The sequence below is a fragment of the Balaenoptera ricei genome, chromosome 2, assembly GCF_028023285.1.
Source record: "Balaenoptera ricei isolate mBalRic1 chromosome 2, mBalRic1.hap2, whole genome shotgun sequence".
Taxonomy (NCBI): domain Eukaryota; kingdom Metazoa; phylum Chordata; class Mammalia; order Artiodactyla; family Balaenopteridae; genus Balaenoptera; species Balaenoptera ricei.
This window is the reverse complement of record NC_082640.1, coordinates 105310699-105332022: the sequence shown is the minus strand read 5'-3', so window position 1 is coordinate 105332022 and position 21324 is coordinate 105310699. Positions and strand designations below refer to the sequence as shown.

The window sequence follows — 21324 nt, the reverse complement described above, 5'->3', positions numbered from 1 at the left end:
AGAGACCCTACACAGGTCTCCCTGGCTGCCCATCCACCAAACCAGGGCCAAGCCGGCTTTGCCAAGAGTCAGCACACCAACCCCTGTGGTCTCCAGCACTTACTTAGGGATCCTATGCATATATCTTTTCCCAGAGGCCGAGCTTTGCCCTGGATTATATCTTCATTATTTCATCCTTAAATCCAAAGAACTAATGTTGCACTCCAAAATCCTAGGAAATATCTGAAACCCAATCCAACAGATCTCCATAAATTAAGCAATGTCCAGCCTCAAATATGAGTTGTCATTTCCAAAAAGCCTGGAGGGTGTGTATGTCCAGGGAACAGTCTAGAATGAATGCCCTCTGCTCTGGATTTCAGATCGACCTTGCGAACAGGAGCTCTTTCCGCTCCCTTGCTCTGGGGGCGCTGGTAGCTTCACTGCTTGAAATTCATCCTCTCACTCACTGCCTTGAGAGCAGACTTTCTGCTGGTTTCCTGGGTGAATGCTCAGCGTGCTCAAAGGCTTGCCTGCCCTCAAATTAATTTATTCATTCATATATTTCATCACGAATTCTTCAACTATTCTTTGAATGTTTATGTGCCAGGCATGAAGCTAGACACTCTGAGGGTACATCAGTGAACAAGTAGTCACCAGAATTTTAGCCCTCAGATTTATTCAATCTTTCATCATGATTGCATCTTGACACACTGCCCAACAGAAGGCTGATTAAAATACACGATTACATCAGCACCAACTGCTGTATTGGTGCCCTGGAAGCACTCATTGGTTGTCCAGTTTCACTGGGGGAGAATGCTAGCAGAAAAGCAAGCCTGGCAAGGCTCAGGGAGTCCTGGGAGCACTGTCACCTGGAAGGTGGTGTCACCAGATCCATGATGGGAAAAGAAAATCCCAGAAATAAAATACATATGCCTCCCAAACTTTGCTGAGGTGGATAGGCCACATTCCTCATTCACTCAAAAGCACCACCTGTGGAATGATAAAGCATCACGCTGGGTACCAGAGGCTACAAAACACCAAAAGGTTAGCTTCCCACACTCAGGGTGCTCACCACAAAGGGAGCCACCGACACAGGAAAATATGAATTACAGGAGAAGCGATTCATTAAAGTCATCTCTCACTTGAGATACTGCAACAATTTCCTCATTTTCCTTCTTGCCTCAGATCCCCCTGCTGTCCCTCAACCCTCACTCTAATTAATTCTCCACACCCGTGCTAGGGTTATTTGTAAAATACCTGCCTGGAAAACTGCCTGCAGGGGTAGTTCTCAAACTACTGTTCAAGAGCCCTGGAGGTCAAGTTGAGCCTCCATATTTACCAAATCAGGATTTTTGCAGGTAAAGCCATGGAACCTGCATGCTAAACACATATTAGAGTAATTGTTACTCACACTTATTCATTAGTAATTCTAATTCCCAGTTTGAAAGGTAGCCCATGGATACAAAAGTTGATCGACAGGGCTGGATGCCCTTCATAATGGATCCTAGCCCACCTTTCCAATGTCATTTGAAGCCATTATAATACTCCAAGCTTTATGTCTTAGTTACACAGATATATTCCCTAACAAACTAGAAATTTTCACTCTGCTGTGCCATTTTTACGCAAATCCCTCTGCCTGGAATTCCCAACCCTCCTCTCCCATTCAAACCTCTACTTGTGTGCACACACGCATGCACGCACACACACACACATACACACAAAATCCACTTGGAAAATTCTGATTCACCTATTAAAAACCAGAACAAATATCATTATCTTCTTATCTTCTGGACCACTTCAACTTCTGGCAAAATTCACTGTTCTCTTACTGTGTTTCCATAGCACTGTATACTTTCTATTTTCCTTCACTAATCCCCATTGTACACAGTACTGAATTTGTGTTAAATGGCTGCTCTCCCTGTACTTATACACCTACATGTGCTTCTTGAGGTTTTGGGGGGAATGGATTGTATCTTACCCACCTCTCAGTTCCAAGTACCCAACATTTAGTAAGTGCTCAACAAATATTACACTGAACGGGGGCTATTCAAATTGTACAGATGAAACATGTAACGTCTTTCCCTACACATGTCTATTTTTAAAAAAACATTTACTCCTTCCTCTCACCTCTAAGGAAGCCATTTGGGACTGAGTCTTTCAACCCATGAGCAAAGAATTTAACTCCATCTACTTAGGTCTTTAATTTCTCTCAGTAGGTTTTTAAATACTCTGGTTAGAGGTTTTGCATCTCTTTTCTTACATTCACTCTTAGGTATTTAACGTTTTTGATACTCTTTTAACTATTTTTTCATATTTCAAGATACATAGAAATGCAACTAATTTTTGTATATTGCCCTTGTATGCAGTGACCCTGATGAAGTCACTGAATTTTAATATTAAATATTAATATCTGTAGATTCATTAAATCCTCTGTACACACAAATAATACCAGTTTGTTTCTTTTCCAATTCTTTTATTTTTCTTGACTTATTGCACTGGTGACTTCTAGTACAATGTTGAATCAAAATGGTGATAATTGACATCACTATTTTATTCCCCATGCCATATAGACTATGCCTTAATATTTCATAACTAATAATAATGTTTCCCATAGTTTTGTAAAAGCTGAGTCTTTTTAAAAGTATTTAGCCATGAATGGGTGTTGAATATTATCAAATTTTTTCTGTATCCACTGATATGATTATATCGTTTTTCTCCTTTGTAATGCTTATGTGGTAAATTATGTTTTGTTTCATTTTTAAATTTTTTTAAATTGAGGTATAGTTGATTTACAATGTTGTGGCAATCTCTGCTGTACAGCAAAGTGACCCAGTTATATACATATATACATTCTTTTTTTAAAATTAATTTTTACTGGAGTATAGTTGCCTTACAATGTTATGTCAGTTTCTACTGTACAGCAAAATGAATCAGCTGTATGTATACATATATCCCCCTCATTTTTGTATTTCCTTCCCATTTAGATCACCACAGTGCATTAAGTAGAGTTCCCTGTGCTATACAGTAGGTTCTCATTAGTTATCTATTTTATACATAGTATCAATAGTGTATATGTGCCAATCTCCCAATTCTTCCCACACCCCCCATCCTCCCTTGGTATCCATATATTTGTTCTCTACATCTGTGTCTCTATTTCTGCTTTTCAAATTAGAGCATCTATACCATTATTCTAGATTTTGGGCATATACCCAGAGAAAACCATAATTCAAAAAAGCACATGCACCCCAATGTTCATAGCAGCACTATTTACAATAGCCAGGACATGGAAGCAACCTAAATATACATTCTCTTTTTTAATATTCTTTTCCATTATGGTTTATCACAGGATATTGAATATAGTTCCCTGTGCTATATGTAAATTATGTTAATTTCAAGTATTATGCCAACCTTTCATTCCTAAAATAAACTCAAGTTGGTCATGATATAAAATCATTTTCATAGGTCACTGGATTCATTCTGCTACATTGTATTTATCATTTTTATATCCATGACCATGAGAGAAGTTAGCCTGTGAGATTATTTTCATATAGTATCTTTGTCAAATTTTGATATCAAGTTTTGCTGGACTCATGGAAAAAGTTGACAAATGTTCTGTCTTTTCTACTCTGAAAAGTCTGTAATCCAGCCCTCTCCATTTTAGCCAGAAATAGATGTTTCTCGCCTTTTCTTCTCCTATAAACACCTTACCTTTGAGGGGAGAACATACTGAACAATAAAAGGGTAAGTTGGCTTAGATAATACCAACTTCAAGGACCTGGAACACTCTCAAAAACTTGACTCAGTAATATGTGTACCAGCCCTGCAATGTAAGTTCCACATACAAATTATTTATGTATAAGTATAATTTATCCTTAATATTAATGTGTGAATAGACTTTAAATCGATCTGTATTTTATTATATTGAATAAATATTCTTATATAGCATCGTCATACCTACTACCTCTTTTGACCAGTACACATACCCTTGAGTTATGTGAGATGCACACACAGTATTTAATCCTGCTCTAATATATTCAAGCAGACCTTCTATACAGACTAATGGTATTCTGACTATACATAGAATTACTTTATGCTTCAAGTCAACTGATTTCAGTATAAATGCAAGCTAATACTCAGTTTTTAATGAACATTAATTCTTTCAGATACTGTTGCCACTGTTATTTGCTTGGTAAGTATGTTTTGTTGGGTCTCTTCTGTTAAAGCAAAGTAAAATTTAGAATATAGTTATTCACAGTACCTGGCAATGAAAAAGTAACCAACAAACTCTTGTTGAATTTATTAATAAATTAATAATGAATGACTGGAAAGTTACCCATCCTCAAATTAAGAGTTGGAAAACTATAGTTCATGAGCCAAATTCAGCTCACTCTCTGACTGTTGAAAAAATGTGTATTAGACACAGCCACATTAATTTGTTTACAGAGTCTCTTTTAGAGTTGAATTCCTTCTGCTGTTAGAGTTGAATGGTTGCAACAGAGACCATACGGCCCCTAAACAGGGTCTAAATATTTACTATCTATATAGTAATAGTAAACAATGCTATATTTACTATGGCCCCAAATTTTGAGTATCTGGTCCTTTACAGGAAAAGTGTTCCAACCTCTGCTCTAAAACACAATACTCACTAAATAACTGGAGAGTAGCCAGAATGCATCCACCACAGGGAAGTCTATGCAAATAAAATTTCATCCAGTGTCCGGTTAAAAGAATAAAGGATAGTACCAGAGATGAAGATGCTGGTGACAAAAAAAGATTCTGAATTTTTTCTTGAGGCAGCACAGTCAAGTCTGTTGTCAAAGGTCACAATGCGAGGACCTCATCTCTTCAGCAGACACTCATTTCTGAATCACCTTGTGTTGTCCAGCTTTCCCCCTTCTCGTCAGAGACTTTGGTTAAGTTTTTTCCTGAATTTCAGGATGTTCATTGCCTCTTTTTTAAATAACAGAATTTCACTGAACTCAAATAATAGAGTAATTCAGGCAAGGTGGAATGTTAATTGTGGCAATTCAGAAGATGTCTGGACTATAAGAAAGAGCTTCTCACATGCAGCCATCCTAATGTCTTTCTTATTAAAATGAAGAATCCCTAACTCTTGAGCCAAATTGGTCAACAATTCAATGTACAGCCAAATGGAAATTCTACAATGCAGTAAAATGCGTAGGGAATATTTGTTTTCAATTTCCATCATCCTTCCTCTCCATTAAGAAGGAAACCCTTGTTAGTAAGAATTCTAGTGTCTATGTTTTCATAACATATAAAGTAATTTGCAGAAACCCAAAACTTACTGTTTAAACATAAATGTGAAGTAATGTTATTCATTCTCACCATATGACATGGTACACATAAAATATCAAGATGTCATAGGAAATAAATGGTAAAATCAGAATCTATTCTGGAAAATAAAAAGCAAGGTATAGCATCACAAATGATTCCATATCAGTTTTCTGGTAGCCTACAATACTTACCAGTTAATGAATCCCTTTTTTTGTGGCAAATGGTGTGGTTTTTTTTTTTTTCTGGATTGTTCATACGATGTTTTCCTAATCATCATGTTAAAGTGAATAACAGATTTTTAGTAATGTACTATATAGTCCCAAAAGCCAAGTATATGTAGGAGCACAAGAATAGAGAATTATTAGAAACATAAATAGAGAATAATCAACCATAAAATAATTCATAGAGTCAGATATTACTATTTACTAAGATACTACTTTTGTTTTCTGAATGCTATATTTGTGATGTTAGGGGAAAAAGCACGGAAAAAGACTAGCCAGCATATTTTATTTTAAGCAAACATATATAATAACTCAGATTTTATGACAGGTAAAATAATGAGCTTTATTTTTTCTTCGAAAAACATTTCTTTCTGAGAGGATTTACTATATTCCTTGTTGTTGTTTTTTAAAAAAAGAGCAACCCTAGTACATTACTTTTTGACTCAATTCATCAAGTTTTTACTTTCAACTTTTTAGAATATTTTGTGCATTAAGAAAAGTATACCAGATGTCACAAAGAAAGAAAACTACAGGCCAATATCACTGATGAACATAGATGCAAAAATCCTCAATAAAATACTAGCAAACAGAATCCAACAGCACAATAAAAGGATCATACACCATGATCAAGTGGGGTTTATTCCAGGAATGCAAGGATTCTTCAATATATGCAAATCAATCAACGTGATACATCATATTAACAAATTGAAGGAGAAAAACCATATGATCATCTCAATAGATGCAGAGAAAGCTTTCGACAAAATTCAACACCCATTTATGATAAAAGCCTTGCAGAAAGTAGGCATAGAGGGAACTTTCTTCAACATAATAAAGGCCATATATGACAAACCCACAGCCAACACTGTCCTCAATGGTGAAAAACTGAAACCATTTCCACTAAGATCAGGAACAAGACAAGGTTGCCCACTCTCACCACTATTATTCAACACAGTTTTGGAAGTCCTAGCCACAGCAATCAGAGAAGAAAAAGAAATAAAAGGAATCCAAATCAGAAAAGAAGAAGTAAAGCTGTCACAGTTGGCAGATGACATGATACTGTACATAGAGAATCCTAAAGACTCTACCAGAAAACTACTAGAGCTAATCAATGAATTTGGTAAAGTAGCAGGATACAAAATTAATGCACAGAAATCTCTTGCATTCCTATACACTAATGATGAAAAATCTGAAAGTGAAATTAAGAAAACACTCCCATTTACCATGGCAACAAAAAGAATAAAATATCTAGGAATAAACCTACCTAAGGAGACAAAAGACCTGTATGCAGAAAATTATAAGACACTGATGAAAGAAATTAAAGATGATACAAATAGATGGAGAGATATACCAAGTTCTTGGATTGGAAGAATCAACATTGTGAAAATGACTCTACTACCCAAAGCAATCTACAGATTCAATGCAATCTCTATCAAACTACCACTGGCATTTTTCACAGAAGTAGAACAAAAAGTTTCACAATTTGTATGGAAACACAAAAGACCCCGAATAGCCAAAGCAATCTTGAGAATGAAAAATGGAGCTGGAGGAATCAGGCTCCCTGACTTCAGACTATATTACAAAGCTTCAGTAATCAAGACAGTTTGGTACTGGCACAAAAACAGAAATATAGATCAATGGAACAGGATAGAAAGCCCAGAGATAAACCCACGCACATACGGTCGCCTTATCTTTGATAAAGGAGGCAAGCATATACAGTGGAGAAAAGACAGCCTCTTCAATAAGTGGTGCTGGGAAAATTGGACAGGTACATGTAAAAGTATGAAATTAGAACACTCCCTGACACCATACACAAAAATAAACTCAAAATGGATTAAAGACCTAAGTGTAAGGCCAGACAGTATCAAAGTCTTAGAGGAAAACATAGGCAGAACACTCTATGACATAAATCACAGCAAGATCCTTTTTGACCCAGCTCCTAGAGAAATGGAAATAAAAACACAAATAAACAAATGGGACCTAATGAAACTTAAAAGCTTTTGCACGGCAAAGGAAACCATAAAAAAGACCAAAAGACAACCCTCAGAATGGGAGAAAATATTTGCAAATGAAGCAACTGACAAAGGATTAATCTCCAAGATCTACAAGCAGCTCATGCAGCTCAATATCAAAAAAACAAACAACCCAATCCAAAAATGGGCAGAAGACCTAAATAGACATTTCTCCAAAGAAGATATACAGATTGCCAACAGACACATGAAAGAATGCTCAACATCATTAATCATTAGAGAAATGCAAATCAAAACTACAATGAGATATCATCTCACACCGGTCAGAATGGCCATCATCAAAAAATCTAGAAACAATAAATGCTGGAGAGGGTGTGGAGAAAAGGGAACACTCTTTCACTGTTGGTGGGAATGTAAATTGATACAGCCACTATGGAGAACAGTATGGAGGTTCCTTAAAAAACTAAAAATAGAACTACCATACGACCCAGCAATCCCACTACTGGGCATATACCCTCAGAAAACCATAGGTCAAAAAGAGTCATGTACCAAAATGTTCATTGCAGCTCTATTTACAATATCCAGGACATGGAAGCAATCTAAGTGTCCATCATCGGATGAATGGATAAAGAAGATGTGGCACATATATACAATGGAATATTACTCAGCCATAAAAAGAAATGAAATGGAGGTATTTGTAGTGAGGTGGATGGAGTTAGAGTCTGTCATACAGAGTGAAGTAAGTCAGAAAGAGAAAAACAAATACAGTATGCTAACACATATATATGGAATCTAAGGGGAAAAAAAGGTCATGAAGAACCTAGTGGCCAGACGGGAATAAAGACACAGACCTACTAGAGAAGGGACTTGAGGATATGGGGAGGGGGAGGGGTAAGATGTGACAGGGTGAGGGAGTGGCATAGACATATATACACTACCAAATGTAAGGTAGATAGCTAGTGGGAAGCAGCCGCATAGCACAGGGAGATCAGCTTGGTGCTTTTTGACCACTTAGAGGGGTGGGATAGGGAGGGTGGGAGGGACGGAGATGCAAGAGGGAAGAGATATGGGAACATATGTATATGTATAACTGATTCACTTTGTTATAAAGCAGAAACTAACACACCATTGTAAAGCAATTATACTCCAATAAAGATGTTTAAAAAAAAAAAAGAAAAGTATACCTTAAAATATTGCCAATATTGTCAATGACTATACTACCCAAGGCAATCTACAGATTCAATGCAATCCCTATCAAAATACCAATGGCATTTTTCACAGAATGAGAATAAAAAAAATTTTAATGTGCATGAAAACAAAAAAGACACTGAATTGCCTTGAGAAAAAAAGAACAAAGCTGGAGGTATCACACTCCCTGGCTTCAGACTGTACTACAAAGCTACAGTAATCAAAATACTGCGTTGGCCAAAAAGTTCGTTTGGGTTTTTCCATAACATCTTACAGAAAAACCCAAACGAACTTTTTAGCCAACTCAATACTATGGCACTGGCACACAGACAGACACAAAAATCAGTGGAAGAGAATAGATAGCCCAGAAATACACCCACGCACTTATCGTTAATCTGCCACAAAAGAGGCAAGAATATACAATGGAGAAAAGGCAGTCTCTTCAATAAGTGATATTGGGAAAATTGGACAGCTACATGTAAAAGAATGAAATTAGAACATTTTCTCATACAATATACAAAAATAAACTCAAAATGGATTAAAACCCTAAATGTAAGACCTGAAACCATAAATCTAGAGGACAACATAAGAACACCCTTTGACATAAATCGTAGCAATATTTTTTTGGATCTATCTCCCAAGGCAAAAGGAACAAAAGCAAAAATAAACAAATGGGAATTAAACTCAGAAGCTTTCACACAGCAAAGGAAATCACTGACAAAATGAAAAGACAACCTATGGAATGGGAGAAAATATTTGCAAACGCTATGACCAATAAGGGGTTAATATCCAAAATATATAATGAGCTCATACAACTCAATATTTTTAAAGAAAACAATCTGATTAAAAAAAGGGCAGAAGGGACTTCCCTGGTGGTACAGTGGTTAAGAATCCGCCTGCCAATGCAGGGGACATGGGGTCAAGCCCTGGTCAGAGAAGATCCCACATGCTGCAGAGCAACTAAGCCCGTGTGCCACAGCTACTGAGCCTGCACTCTAGAATCCAAGCACCACAGCTACTGAAGCCCATGCAACTAGAGCCTGTGCTCTGCAACAAAGACAAGCCACTGCAATGAGAAGCCCGCACACTGCAACGAAGAGTAGCCCCCACTCGCCCCAATGAGAGAAAGTCCGCACGCAGAAACGAAGACCCAACGCAGCCAAAAGTAAATAAATAAATAAAATAAAATTTTTTAAAAAGTGGACAGAAGACCTGAATAGACATTTTTCCCAAGAAGATATACAGCTGACCAACAGCAACATTAAAAGATCAACATCATTAATCATCAGAGAAATGCAAATCAAAACCACAATGAGGTATCACCAACCATCTGTCAGAATGACTATGACCAAAAAGCCTACAAATAACAAATGTTGGCTGTGGAGTAAAGGTAACCAGAGTACACTGTTGGTGGGAATGTAAACTGATGTAGCCACTACGGAAAACAGTATGGAAGTTGCTTTAAAAACTAAAACTAGAACTACCATATGACGCAGAAATTCCACTCCTGGGTATATACCCAGAAAAAATGAAAATGCTAATTTGAAAAGATACAGGCACCCCAACGTTCATAGCTGCATTATTTACAATAGCCAAGATATGGAAGCAATCTAAGTGTCTGTCAACTGATGAATGGATAAAGAAGAAGTGGGATATATATATAATGGAAGACTACTCAGCCATAAAAAATAATGAAATTATGCCATATGCAACAACGTGGATGGACTTGGAGGATATTATGCTTAAGTAAGACAGAGAAAGACAAGTACCGTATGTTATCACTTCTATGTGGAATCAAAAAAATAAAAAAATAATAATGAATATAACAAAACAGAAACAGACTCACAGGTATAGAGAACCAACTTGTGGTTACCAGTGGGCAAGATAGGGGTAGGGGATTAAGAGATTCCAACTATTGTGTATAAAATAAATAAGCAACAAGGATACCTTGTACAGCACAGGGAAATAGTGATTATTTTTTAACAACTTTAAATGGAGTATAATGAATAAAAATATTAAATCACTATGTTGTATACCTGAAACTAATATAATGTTGTAAATTAAATATACTTAAATTAAAATTAAATAAACAAATAACAATATAGAACATTGCGAGGAACCAAGATGGCGGAGCAGAAGGATGTGCTCTCACTCCCTCCTGCAAGAACAACAGAATCACAACTAGCTGCTGGACAATCATCGACAGGAAGACACTGGAACTCACCAAAAAAGATACCCCACATCCAAAGACAAAGGAGAAGCCACAATGAGACAGTAGGAGGGTCACAATCACAGTAAAATCAAATCCCATAACTGGTGGGTGGGTGACTCACAGACTGGCGAACACTTATACCACAGAAGTCCACCCACTGGAGTGAAGATCCTGAGCCCCACGTCAGGCTTCCCAACCTGGGGGTCTGGCAACGGGAGGAGGAATTCCTAGAGAATCAGACGTTGAAGCCTAGTGGGAATTGACTGCAGGACTTCAAAAGGTCTGGGGGAAACAGAAACTCCACTCTTGGAGGGCACACACAAAGTAGTGTGCGCATCGGGACCCAGGGGAAGGAGCAGTGACCCCAGGGGAGACTGAACCAGACCTACCTGCTAGTGTTGGAGGGTCTCCTGCAGAGGCAGGGGGTGGCTCTGTTTCACTGTGGGGACAAGGACACCGGCAGCAGAAGTTCTGGGAAGTAATCCTTGGCATGAGCCCTCCCAGAGTCGTCATTGGCCCCACCAAAGAGCCCAGGTAGGCCCCAGTGTTGGGTCGCCACAGGCCAAACAACCAACAAGGAGGGAACCCAGCCCCACCCATCAACAGTCAAGTAGATTAAAGTTTTACTGAACTCTGCCTACCAGAGCAACAGTCAGCCGTTACCCAACACCAGTCCCTCCCATAAAGCTTCTTATAGCCTCATCCACCAGAGGGTAAACAACAGAAGCAAGAAGAACTACAATCCTGCAGCCTGTGGAACAAAAACCACATTCACAGAAAGACAGACAAGATGAAAAGGCAGAGGGCTATATACCAGATGAAGGAACAAGATAAAACCCCAGAAAAACAACTAAATGAAGTGTAGATAGGCAATCTTCCAGAAAAAGAATTCAGAATAATGATAGTGAAGATGATCCAAGACCTCAGAAAAAGAATGGAGGCAAAGATCGAGAAGATGCAGGAAATGTTTAACAAAGACTTAGAAGAATTAAAGAACAAACAAACAGAAATGAACAATACAATAACTAAAATGAAAACTACACTAGAAGGAATCAATAGCAGAATAACTGAGGCAGAAGAACGGATAAGTGACCTGGAAGACAGAATGGTGGAATTCACTGCTGCAGAACAGACTAAAGAATAAAGAATGAAAATAAATGAAGACAGCCTAAGAGACCTCTGGGACAACATTAAACGCAAGAGCATTCGCATTATAGGGATTCCAGAAGAAGAGAGAGACAAAGGACCAGAGAAAATATTTGAAGAGATTATAGTCGAAAACTTCCCTAACATGGGAAAGGAAATAGCCACCCAAGTCCAGGAAGCACAGCAAGTCCCATACAGGATAAACCCAAGGAGGAACACGCCGAAACACATAGTAATCAAATTGGCAAAAATTAAACACAAAGAAAAATTACTGAAAGCAGCAAGGGAAAAATCACAAATAACATACAAGGGAACTCCCATAAGGTTAACAGCTGATTTCTCAGCAGAAAATCTACAAGCCAGAAGGGAGTGGCATGATATACTTAAAGTGATGAAAGGGAAGAACCTACAACCAAGATTACTCTACCCGGCAAGGATCTCATTCAGATTCGATGGAGAAATCAAAAGCTTTACAGACAAGCAAAAGCTAAGAGAATTCAGCACCACCAAAGCAGTTCTACAACAAATGCTAAAGGAACTTCTCTAAGTGGGAAACACAAGAGAAGAAAAGGACCTACAAAAACAAACCCAAAACAATTAAGAAAATGGGCATAGGAACATACATATCGATAATTACCTTAAACGTGAATGGATTAAATGCTCCAACCAAAAGACACAGGCTTGCTGAATAGATACAAAAACAAGACCCATATATATGCTGTCTACAAGAGACCCACTTCAGACCTAGGGACACATACAGAATGAAATTGAGGGCATGGAAAAAGATATTCCATGCAAATGGAAATCAAAAGAAAGCTGGAATAGCTATACTCATATCAGATAAAATAGACTTTAAAATAAAGAATGTTACAAGAGACAAGGAAGGACACTACATAATGATCAAGCGATCAATCCAAGAAGAAGATATAACAATTACAAATATATATGCACCCAACATAGGAGCACCTGAATACATAAGGCAACTGCTAACAGCTATAAAAGAGGAAATCGACAGTAACACAATAACAGTGGGGGACTTTAACACCTCACTAACACCAATGGACAGATCATCCAAAATGAAAATAAATAAGGAAACAGAAGCTTTAAATGACACAATAGACCAGATAGATTTAATTGATATTTATAGGATATTCCATCCAAAAACAGCAGATTACACTTTCTTCTCAAGTGCGCACGGAACATTCTCCAGGATAGATCACATCTTGGGTCACAAATCAAGCCTCAGTAAATTTAAGAAAATTGAAATCATATCAAGCATCTTTTCTGACCACAACTCTATGAGATTAGAAATCAATTACAGGGAAAAAAAACGTAAAAAACACAAACACATGGAGGCTAAACAATACGCTACTAAATAACCAAGAGATCACTGAAGAAATCAAAGAGGAAATCAAAAAATACCTAGAGACAAATGACAATGAAAACACGATGATCCAAAACCTATGGGATGCAGCAAAAGCAGTTCTAAAAGGGAAGATTATAGCTATACAAGCCTACCTCAAGAAACAAGAAAAATCTCAAGTAAACAATCTAACCTTACACCTAAAGGAACTAGAGAAAGAAGAAAAAACAAAACCCAAAGTTAGCAGACGGAAAGAAATCATAAAGATCGGAGCAGAAATAAATGAAATAGAAACAAAAATCAATAAAACTAAAAGCTGGTTCTTTGAGAAGATAAACAAAATTGATGAACCATTAGCCAGACTCATCAAGAAAAAGAGGGAGATGACTCAAATCAATAAAATTAGAAATGAAAAAGAAGTTACAACAGACACTGCAGAAATACAAAGCATCCTAAGAGACTACTACAAGCAACTTTATGCCAATAAAATGGACAACCTGGAAGAAATGGACAAATTCTTAGAAAGGTATAACCTTCCAAGACTGAACCAGGAAGAAACAGAAAATATGAACAGACCAATCACAAGTAATGAAATTGAAACTGTGATTAAAAATCTTCCAACAAACAAAAGTCCAGGACCAGATGGCTTCACAGGTGAATTCTATCAAACATTTAGAGAAGAGCTAACACCCATCCTTCTCAAACTCTTCCAAAAAATTGCAGAGGAAGGAACACTCCCAAACTCATTCTACGAGGCCACCATCACCCTGATACCAAAACCAGACAAAGATACTACAAAAAAAGAAAATTACAGACCAATATCACTGATGAATATAGATGCAAAAATCCTCAACAAAATACTAGCAAACAGAATCCAACAACACATTAAAAGGATCATATACCACGATCAAGTGGGATTTATCCCAGGGATGCAAGGATTCTTCAATATACACAAATCAATCAATGTGATACACCATATTAACAAATTGAAGAATAAAAACCATATGATCCTCTCAATAGATGCAGAAAAAGCTTTTGACAAAATTCAACACCCATTTATGATAAAAAACTCTCCAGAAAGTGGGCACAGAGGGAACCTACCTCAACATAATAAAGGCCATATACGACAAACCCACAGCAAACATCATTCTCAATGGTGAAAAACTGAAAGCATTTCCTCTAAGATCAGGAACGAGACAAGGATGTCCACTCTCACCACTATTATTCAACATAGTTTTGGAAGTCCTAGCCATGGCAATCAGAGAAGAAAAAGAAATAAAAGGAATACAATTTGGAAAAGAAGAAGTAAAACTGTCACTGTTTGCAGATGACATGATACTATACATAGAGAATCCTAAAAATGCCACCAGTTATAAAATATATAACTCTCCATAGTGGCTGTATCAATTTACATTCCCACCAACAGTGCAAGAGGGTTCCCTTTTCTCCACACCCTCTCCAGCATTTTTTGTTTGCAGATTTTCTGATGGTGCCCATTCTAACTGGTGTGAGGTGATACCTCATTGTAGTTTTGATTTGCATTTCTCTAATAATTAGTTATGTTGAACTTTTGGATTAGAAGAATCAATATTGTGTTATAAAATTCTAATGTTTCCATTGAAAGAATTTGTAACATGATGGTGATATAAAGGTTCATTTTGAATTAACTTTTATGAGTTTTGAGTCAGTAATATTTCTAAAGTTGAGGTTTGCTAACTGCTTTTGAGTACCTGTCATATACTCCTAGTGAATATCTTCATGGTTATAAGACATAGATCAATTACATTTTAGTAAAGGGATGTTTTCATTTTGATTATAATGTTTCACCACATGTAGTAGATTAAATTACTGTTTTTAATTTCAATTCACTGCAGTAATATTATGCACTGATTGTAGCATCCTAGTGAATGGGATTTTATTTGCTGCCTTTGAAATTAATATTTTTCCAAAACACAAACACACTTACATATGTGTGTGTATGTGTATATAAATATATATACACACATATAAAAAATCCTAAGATTTTAAGACTTTATTTTTTAGAGCAGGTTTAGATTCACCAGAGTGGTGCATTTGTTACAGTTGATGAACCTACATTAATACATCTGTATCACCCAAAGTCCACAGTTTACATTAGGGTTTACTCTTGGTGTTGTACATTCTATGCGTTTGGACAAATGTATAATTAATGACATGTATTCATCATTATAACATTATGAACAGTATTTTCACTGCTCTGAAAATCCTGTGCTCCACTTATTCATCTCTCTCTCCCCTCAAACCCTGGGAACCACTAAACTGTTTACTGTCTCCAATGTTTTTCCTTTGCCAGTATGTTATATAGTTAGAATCATACAGTATGTAACCTTTTCAGAATGACTTCTTTCTTAATAATATTCATTTAAATTTCCTCTGTCTTCCAATGGTTGGATAGTGCCTTTTTCAGTGCTGAGTAATATTCTAATGGGTGGATGTATCACAGTTTATTTATCTATTCACCTACTGAAGACCATCTTCTTTGCTTTCAAATTTTGACAATTAAGAATAAAACTGTTATAAACATTCGTATGCAGATTTTTGTATGGATATAAGTTTTTAACTTTTGGAGTTATTGCTGGATTGTATGGTAAGAATGTGTTTATTTTGTAAGAATTGTCTTCCAAAGTGGCTGTACAATTTTACATTCCCATGAGCAATAAATGAGAGTTCCTATTGCTCCATAAAAAATATATATATATATATCTATATATATATATAGAGAGAGAGAGAGAACATTGCATAACATACTACTACTTGCAGTAAAAAGTGATGACATGTGTATGTTTATTTGTGCACGTGTATGTGCTTACACATTCAGAGCACCTCTGGAAAACTTATATAAGTTAGAGGTAAGTATATAATTATATAGTTATATAGTTATATGAGATGGTTCGCATGAGGCAGGGAACTGGGAAACTGGGGGATGGGATGTGAGAGGATTATATTTTACTGTATACTCTTTTATTCATTCTGAATTTTGGTTCAGAAATATATGTTACCCAAAAAATAATTATCTGTAAACACAATTGGCAAATGAATCTTCCTATTACAGTTTCAGGTCAATTCACAGACTGTTAATAATTAGAACACTTGGAAAATTTCACAACTAATTAAAAATTCTATTACATCTTCTCTTTCATAAAATCTAAAACATTACAGTTCTTAGTTTCCATGATGATCTCCTTTATTTCCATTCTGGAATGCTGACTTCTTTAGAATAGTTAAGCTTCCAAATTAGACTGTCACCTCATTTGCGACAGGCCTTCATGAATTTTCCAGTGGTAATAAAGAGTTGAAAAGAAGTGGACAAAATTTCACAAAGGCCTGCACTAGTTCCAGGGTGGGTGGGGACATCACAGAAAAGGTTGTTCTCCTCAAAGCCTGCTGAGATGACTACAGAAAACAAACTGAGGTAAAATAATTTAGATGAACTTATGTCATCCTTGGTTAGGACTCAATTCTCTCTTGGACCAGAGGAAGGTCATGGCAAGAATTACACATTCTCTGTTTTTCCCCAGCCTTGGAGGTATGCCAGCATTTTAGTTGGAGGCCAATGGGGAAAGAGGCAGAAGATAATAGCAAGGCAGTTCAGAGCTCGGGATGTTAACATCAATGGGGCGAGGGACACAGTGCCCTAAGGCAGGTAGATCATGTCTCTGCATCCCAGCCTCTGGGTCCAGGCCATCTGGTCTGATGTGCAAAGAACAGTAGCAGAAATCTCTAGGCAGTGGTGAAATACAGGTGTCTGGAATGGGCATGGTCTGAGGCCATTTTTGAGGAGAGGGTTTCAACCGAATTTAAATTAGGATCCTATCAAAAGCTAAGTGACCCTGGAACAGGGTCTAGCTGCTGGAAAGAGAGGCTGGAAGTCACTAGCTGAGGTTCAGCTGCTTGTGTGTAAATCTGGGTTGAAAGCTGCAGCCCCAGCATAGAGCAGGCAACCTCTGAAGGTGTAGGAGAGAGGCTGAACTTGGGAGCAACCAGGGGGAAAACTCACTCCAGTCTCACTGGACTAAGAAGTCCAGCAGCAAGACTGAGACCAGGTGTCAGTCGTCAGGAGAAGAGTGTGAGTAACTTCTAAGTCATGATCCTTAAACCCTCACTCCTTTTTTATAGCTTTGTTTTTCTTTCTCAGAGAACTCAATTGGATGTATTCCATTATTATTACTTGACTAATTACTCCAAATGAAGACCTCCATGCCTGTTCTAACATGCATTCTCCAGTACTTCCTTCTAGGGCTTGTTTTTATCTTTGCTTGCTTGCTTTATTCTCTAACTACAAACTAGATATTTCCTATGGGACGTTTCACCATAATTTTAAACTCAACACACCTTCTCAAGCCAAACATAATATCTTCCTTTCCCTCCTTTCCTATCACTCTCCTTCCTTCCCTTCTCCCCAACTTCTTGTTCAGTCACTGATATCTACATCCTCTCTATCACACCGTTCAAAATTTAGCTATTTTTTCTGCCACTTCCTTAGAAATCTAGAATCACAAAGATCTGCATTCATTCATTTAAATATCATATTGAATGCAAACTAGTGTCAAACTACATTGCAGGTACTGTCAACCCTCCTTGAAATACACTTTCTCTCTGTCCATTCCTTCCTGTTTCCACTACCACACATCCAAGACATTCTAGCTTATGTATTCGATTATTTCAAAAGCTTCATATAAGGCCTCCATAATTCTGATTTTACTCCTCCTAATCCACTCATATCTTTAGACTAATTTTAACCTATCACTTTCATGTAGGTTCTGCATTATAATTGCCCAGTGCTTAATATTCTCCCTCTCTAGACTGTACACTCTTTAAGGGCAGGCTCACCTGTAATTGTATCCCCAGAGGCTACGTAAGGGTCTGAAATGTAATAGCATCCAAGAAAATTTGCTTAATAAATTCTCAAAAGCTTTCAACAGCTCCCTACAACTGCTTGCATCAAACCTCTATGTCTCTGCTTAGCTTTCACGGTCCTTCATTGTCTGGCCAAAATTTGTCTATTTAACACTACTTCTCATTGTTTTGCCACTTGCTTCTTCTACACGCCTCAGGCTCAGTTCCTCCTAGCTCTAAAATGCTCGTGCTAATCTCCAACTTAACATGCTTATTATCTCCAATGTCTATTGCCTAGAGTGTCCCTTTTTTCCATCGCATTCAGAGGGTCTTGACTCTGCACCTAGCTGTGGCAGCTTTTCCAACTTGAGGGAGGGGTGGCTGAGGAGTGATAGTCATTTCCCTCCCTACCGCCACCAAGAAGCATTCACTGGCCCCTCTGTGCTCCCCGTGTCAGTGAAAGGACACGATCTTTCCATCCTAAGGTTATGGCAAGTAACTTCAAGTTCATCAATGATGTGAATGAAGTCAAAGGGCAGAAAGTAAAATCTATCAGAGGTCACGAAAAGGTCCTTCGTTTAGCACCACTCCTGCAACACCCAAGTTCAGCCGGGTGGGTGGGGGGAAGGGAGCAAGGAAGTTCACAGACTCTCCCATTTGCCAGAGGTTAGCAAAAAGACACAAGCATCCATTTGCCTCCTGCTTCCCTAGCTGACCCACTCCTTGGGTAAAAATTGGGCATTTTGCAAACCTGATTTCTCATCCTCAATACCCTTTTAATTCTCTCTGCTTTGTTATTATCTGAAAAATAAAGAGGTTGAAACAGCCCTTCAAGAATAATAGAGCCTAAGTTTTTGAGGTGAGTGAGAAAAGCTAGAGACAACTGATCGTTTTAAACATCCTTTACCTATGGTCCAAGGAGGCAGTAGCCACATTCTAACATCCATTCTATCCTGAATATCCCACCCCATTACCATCAACCACAAGTTCAATTTAATTTAAAATGTTAATTATATGCCTTCTCATATGCCAAACAGGGTGGGAGATTCTAGGTACAGAGAGACGAGTAAGACATGGTTGCTGGTGTCCCAAGAGCTTCAGTATCCTAACACCTCCGTCCATGAACTCCATCACAACAAGCCACAGTTGCCCCTTGGATCTCTCTGGTACCCACTTGTTCTCTGACCTCACTTCAAGTCCTTTTCCTAGACATCTAGATTTTCTTATGCAACCCCTACCTCATAGGTGACCTTTCACATTTTTCATTTCTCCTTTAATTCCCAAAGCTCTCTTTGACCTTGCACTCTGATTCCCCTTTGCTTCCAGCTTCTCTCACACTCATCTCTGGCTACAAAAATCCCAAGACTGGTGATGGTTTCAAATTCAAGTGTATTAAATGCCACTGAATTGTACACTTAAAAATAGTTAAAATGATAAATGTTGTGTATATTTTACCACAATAAAAAAATAATCCCAGGTCCAACCATGGCCCCCAGCCCTGACCCTGGAAGCAGAGGTCAGTCACCTGTTGTGATGGAACTCAGAGTCAAGTAGAGGAAACACAATTCACACATCCATTAATTCAGCAAACATTTAGTCTCCTGCATGCTAAACCCTGCACTGAGAACTAAGAATTCAGAGAAGACCATAGTACTATCTTTCTAAAGGTTTTAACGTAGCCTGGGAAATAGTCATCAAGCAAATGGGCATAGAATTAAATAATTCATTAAAACAGTGATAAATGCTATGAAGGGAAATTCAGGGTCCTATGAGAGCACATAACTGGTGGACATGAGCTAGTCTGGGGTTCCAGAAGGTTTCCCTGATACAGTAATGTTGAAGATGACACTTGAAGTATAAGTAGCCATTACCCAGGCAAAGGGGTGTGATGGGATGGTGAGCAGGTAGAACATTCTAGGTGGGGGAACCACATGAGTAAAGCAAAAGATTTCTCACAAAAGATCAACAGTAACGTGATCCCTTTGAAGGACTGCCAGAAGCCAGTGCAGGGAGTGAGGGCTGAGGCAAGACATTAGCCTGGCCACCTGACACAAACTCCAATTGCTAGAAGCACTAAAATTAAAGGCTACACAAGGATGTACAGAGGAAAGGGGCATGGCTTCTGAACGGGGGAAACGATGGGTTGTAAAAAAAAAACAAACAAAAAAAACCCTGAAGAGTTAATGTTTGGAGGGAATCAGAGACTTTAGTGGCTGAAGAAGAAAGTACAGACATTTCAGGAACAGAGCCCACCTAAGCTAAGGTACAGACATGGGGAAAGGCTGGGGGCCTTTGGCCACAGGAAGTAGTCCTGTTTTGGTGAAGCACAGAGAGGATAATGCAGGAAAATGAGGCTGGATATGAAAGGTAAAAAGGAAAATTAAATAGAGGCTCATTTCAAAGTCTTGAGCCAGGATGGCTGGTCCTAGAACAGTGGGTATCCCACTCACTGTCTCTCAGCCTCTCACCTGTCTCCTTCCACCACCATGGATGACCCTACAAACCAAAACACCAGCCCTTAAGCATCTGCATCAAGATGATGCCATCGCTGAGAGGGACTCGGCTCTCCAAGACCTCAAGTCATAGCGCCAGGGGAGCCCTCCCCTCTGTTAAGCAGTGTGGAAGCAGTACTAAAATGAGCCACAATGTTCAAATGATGAGAGGCTAGCGGATTTGGGATCAGCACAGCACAGACTGTAGGTACCCACCAACCACACTGCTTCTTCAGGCCCCGGGTGGGATGCAGGCAGTTAAAGAGTCTGTCTGGGAAACCAGCAGGCGCTCGGTTTGGTAGGTGGAAGCATTCCCAGCAGCATCAGTTGGCCCCTGGCTTGACAGTGGAATTCTGAATAGCTTTGCCTTTTGCCATTTTGTGTTTATCTCTGGTTCCAAGAGACTCTTTTCATTGGCTGTTTTCTGTAAATACTCTCTCTGCAAGTTCAAATTACTCACTTGTCCAGATGGAGGGCCAAGTGTGAACATGCAACAATACTGTTGGCCTGTTTTTCCTGATAGCAACAAAGACTGTTTCCCCAGAATAATGCTGCTGGAAGTCAGCCTGCTGGGACGCAAGCATCC

General features: G+C 38.2%; 1 long non-coding RNA gene across 1 annotated transcript in view; it reads right to left on the bottom strand.

The window, feature by feature from the left end:
* The window catches only part of LOC132359512 (uncharacterized), an 82431-nt gene that overhangs the window by 23608 nt on the left and 37499 nt on the right, over window positions 1–21324 (bottom strand). The gene's annotated exons all lie outside the window — the stretch shown is intronic.